General features: G+C 37.5%; 1 protein-coding gene across 2 annotated transcripts in view; it reads right to left on the bottom strand.

Moving 5' to 3' along the window:
- Positions 1–3,258: 3,258 nt before the first annotated feature.
- Positions 3,259–4,816, bottom strand: part of kif5c (kinesin family member 5C) — a 33,556-nt gene continuing 31,998 nt past the window's right edge. The window contains exon 25 of one of the 2 annotated variants that reach the window (XM_027152376.2): positions 3,259–4,483. The gene's annotated coding sequence lies outside the window, so the exon portion shown is untranslated. The remainder of the gene's footprint in view (positions 4,484–4,816) is intronic. The other variant, XM_027152377.2, reaches the window with a different exon arrangement.

Genomic DNA, 4,816 nt, shown 5'->3' with positions numbered 1-4,816 from the left:
GGGCGTGGCCAAACAAAAACGGGGGCGTGTTCAGGTCAAAAACAAGGACTGATAGGGGCGTGTCTTAATCGCAGGTGTGTCACGTGAAGGTAACAAAAACCACACCGTCGGTTTAAAGTTTAGCTAAAGTTTATTTCCTTCTGCAACATGCAGTTATACATGAAGAACATCAGTGTCTCCCTCTGTACACTTTATCATCCACCAGAACTACTCCATCACCCTAGCTTTTATGCATATGAAATAAATGATGGGTTTCACACCAATTCTCAGTCCTCAACAAACAGAATATAAAAATGTTAATTAATGATTTGTCCTAGAAGCACCATTGAAGATGACGGAACATAGACGTCTGTACACGGAGTCAGACTTTCCTTCAGTCATATTTACAACATCTCTGATCCATCATCCACTAAATCGTGTGTCCATACTAAACAAAAACACAAGAGGTGTGTGTGTGTGTGTGTGTGTGTGTGTGTGTGTGTGTGTGTGTGTGTGTGTGTGTGGATACTGATCTGTAATGAACAGGATATCTAATATTGTAAGAGTAGAACAATATACTGCATAATATCATGGTCACAAGATCTGTTCACAACTTTACATTTCAGAATGACACCAAACAACAAATAACACTGCGGCAACCAGGAAAGTTTGATTTTTGATTAAAATAAATCAATTAAAACAAACAATCAAAAAAATAATAAATAAATACAAAACAAGATAACAATGTGTTCAGATCTTGAAATGTTTTCAACCCAAAACAGTTTGTCAGATGTATATAAGGGTTTACAAATATTTCAATTTACAATCTCGCATTTTTTTTTATTAAATAAGAACTGAAGATGTGATAAAAACAGCTAGTGTAAAAAAAAATGTGTACAAATGCAAAAATCAGATGCTGATTATCGAGCATGATGGCTATATGAATAAATAACTGTGCATTTGCATATAAACGAGGTAGATATGATCAGGGGCGGTTCTAGACCTTTTTTAGGGTGGCTTCAGCCCCCCTGTCTGTGATCTCAGCCACCCTAAAAACTAGTATATATTTTTTCTTATAAACAATAAAAATTACGTTAAAATGCAGGACACGTCGTCGATGGGAAAGAAAATCATTTATCGGTTTGATCCAAGAGCGATTTTTTTTACTTTGCTTTTACGCGCGTGCGTCATCAGCTGTCTGCTTTATCTGAACCGAGAAGCACAGGTACGCGCAGCGTGCACGCGCAGAGCTGGAGGCATTTATGTATAGCGTTAATCTGAGGAAAGACGCAAAGACGGCAACCAAAACCGGTGAAATTCACTATTCTTATTACCAGAGTTGTAGCACAAACAAAATATTAATGCAAACAATCCATTCAATACTAAGTAAAAATAACTGCATTCATTGGACACACTGTTAGTAGAGAATGCACACATGCATGGACTGATTTGATTCAAGACTGGCATCATTACATCATGCATAAAATTTTGGTGTCCACTTTTGCCATTTTAAATAATAGCATAACTTTTGGCTTACTATGTAGTCATATAATAACTCTTCTTGTTTTAAATTCTCACTGAGGGCTAAAACCCCCTAAAGATGAAATCCTTGAACCGCCCCTGGATATGATAGAGTTTATCTGCTGTACTTTTGCTTTCGTCTCTGCTCGATGGACAGAGTGGATAGTCAGCATTCGAAACGGACAGCAAATGAAATTCGACTTCGACCGATCGTAAGAAGTGAGACGTAATCGAAACGGCTGTTTGCTTTTCTGTGCACCCAACAAACGCTGATCAGAAAAGTCTAGAAGTCTAGATGATCCTTCAGCATCAGAAACGATTAGTCAATCCGTGTTAACGTTTCTACTGTACCACAAGTGTGACCCAAATGTTAGGAAGCATAAAGTCAAATCTGCTTTAATAAGATTACAAACATTTCTGTTCATTCGTAGTAGCAGAGATGGGGACTCGAGTCATATGACTTGACTCGAGTCAGACTTGAGTCGCAAATTTGAGACTTGAGACTTGCTTGGCAGATATTAAAAAAGACTCGACTTGACATTCATGACTTGATTCTTGACTCGGACTTGAGTTAAATGACTCCGAGATGGTGGACTCGACTTGACTCGAGTCAGACTTAAGTCGCAAATTTGAAACTTGAGACTTGCTTGACAAATACTAAAAAAAGACTCGACTTGACTTTGACTTGACATTCATGACTTGAGACTTACTTGACTTGCACGTGTGAGACTTACTCCCACCTCTGCATAGTAGTCTCAGTTACCCGGAATCGGTTGCTCATATTACCCATGATGCACTGTGAGCACATTAAGAGTTATGTTTGGAATCAAGCTGTTTATAAAATGTATGAATTGAGATTGAATAGTTATTGAATAAACGGTTATTTTGAAGGATATAATATAATGGTGCAAAGTTCAGATGTTTTCTTTCCCACCTCATTTTTGTAACAAAAAATAAAATAAATAAAATAATAATAATGATTACCTTAAATATAAAATCCTTATTTTCTCTTGGACACTTTACTATTGTTGGTGCTTGAGCTTTAAATTCTTACATGGCTTATTATTATATGTTTTCCTTCATACACACTTCACGGTCCGTTGATCTGTCCGCATCAGCATATTTTGTTTTCTCTGTATATTGTAAATCTTCTAAAAAATAGTACTTTGAGGTTTTGTCATCCGCAGACTTCCCTTTTGCTGTTTATTTAATAACGAGTATAATTAGGATGATTCTTTTCTAGACATTTCTGACATGAAGCATAAAAGTGTGGATACAATGTTAAAGGAAAAAATATAATATCTAGTCAGAATATATGACAAAAAAATAAATCGATCATTAAAAAAGTTTAAACATGTTCAATAAAAATGTGCCAAAAATAATTTTCAAAAAGTGTAACAATAAATAGCAGAAAGAAATGAATTTGAAATATTAATTTATAAGTATAGAAAAAGTTTAAACTGATTATATATTAAAAATGATAAATAAATAAATAAATAAATAAATAAATAAATAAATAAATAAATAAATAAATAGCAGACATTTTAACTCTAAGGCTGCATTTTTACTTCTGCTCTTGAGTCCAGCACAAGTGACACACACACTCTTTTTCTTTCTCTCTTTCTTTCTGTCTCTCTCTCTCTCTCTCTCTCTCACACACACACACACACACTCTCACTCTCTTACACACACACACACACACACACACACACACACACACTCTCTCTCTCTCTCTATCTCTGTATGTCTGTCTGTATCTCTCTCTCACACACACACGACACACTCTCTCTCTCTCTCTCTCTCTCTCTCTCTCTCACACACACACACACACACACACACTCTCTCACACACACACACAAACTCTCTCACTCTCTCTGCTGGATCGTGGGGTCACATGACCACAGACATCATCTCCTGCTTTAAAGTTTAATCAGACCAGTGTGAGTTCGAAAGCAGACTACATTCCCTGTTGTGCCTCTACATGCTTTAGCCAGGTAATAAAAAACTAAAAACCAAAGACATAGTGAGCTGCTGCCAGTTCTAGGAACCAAGGAAAAGCCCTCAAGTTACACTTAAGGGTGTTAAAGATTCTCATGACTCCATTGTTTCAGTTGGCAATCTGGATTTTTGGTCAATTGTTTGGCACAACTAAAATAACACGATTGTAATTCTAGTCCAGTTTGTTTTTTCAGAAACTGTACAAGAGACACAAGTCTGTTTAGATGATGATGATGTGTGTATTACCCATAAAACACACAGACACAGACACAGACACAGACACAGACACAGACACAGACACACACACACACACACACACACACACACACACACACACACACACACACACACACACACACACACAGAGCAGCATTAACACTGAGAAACACGTTAAGCAGCAAACAACCATTCTAACATTAGGTCAGTGAGGTGTAACATATAGCCAGAGGTCCTATGTGATTAGCTTCCTGTGCTTTCTTTAAGGATTTAGCTGATTTATTTAAGTCATACGAGACACTAATCACACGAGTAGCTAGCAGGAAAGAACCCTCTAGGTTTTGGGACTAGCGAGGGTTACGCTAATCGTGCTCAGTCGAACGTATTAGATTGCATCTTGTTTTCACGTGTGTTTGAGAGTCAGTTTTATGTGTCAGAGTGTCACAATGAGCGTGTGTGTGTGTGTGTGTGTGTGTGTGTGTGTGTGTGTGTGTGTGTGTGTGTGTGTGAGTGAGTGAGTGAGAGAGAGAGAGAGAGAGAGAGAGAGAGAGAGAGAGAGAGAGAGAGAGAGAGAGAGAGAGAGAGAGAGAGAGAGAGAGAGAGAGAACAAAACCAGTCCACCACAGGATAAGGACGTAAATCCGGTACTGAATGTAATCAGAGGCTTCACAGCAGTTTGTCGGTTTTCCAGAACTACAAAAACATGACCATGTGGATTCAAGACTGAAAGTCCAAATGGTCCCAGGACATGTTGCTGTTCTTCTCCTGACTGAAATAAAGGAGAAAGAAAAGTTTGATCAATTCACTGCAATTTCTCATGACAAATTGATTGATTGATTCATTCATTCATTCATTTCTATAGTACATGGAAAGATCTGCAAGAGAATGCAACATCGCATTTATAGGATACAACAGTCCTGGAAACAAGAAATAAATATCGAGTAACTGACAGAAATAGCAGATATAGATCCTGGAGAAGGATCCACATTCTGTACACTCACTTTATAACACGTCGTTGATCTGTATAATCCCATTAAATCTACTTCCTGTGAAAATGGCTTTGCTTCTTTTTCACTATCATCTGACTCAACAGTTATAACCA

Source organism: Tachysurus fulvidraco, chromosome 6 (assembly GCF_022655615.1).
Source record: "Tachysurus fulvidraco isolate hzauxx_2018 chromosome 6, HZAU_PFXX_2.0, whole genome shotgun sequence".
NCBI classification, from domain to species: domain Eukaryota; kingdom Metazoa; phylum Chordata; class Actinopteri; order Siluriformes; family Bagridae; genus Tachysurus; species Tachysurus fulvidraco.
This window is presented reverse-complemented; position numbering and strand designations above follow the sequence as displayed.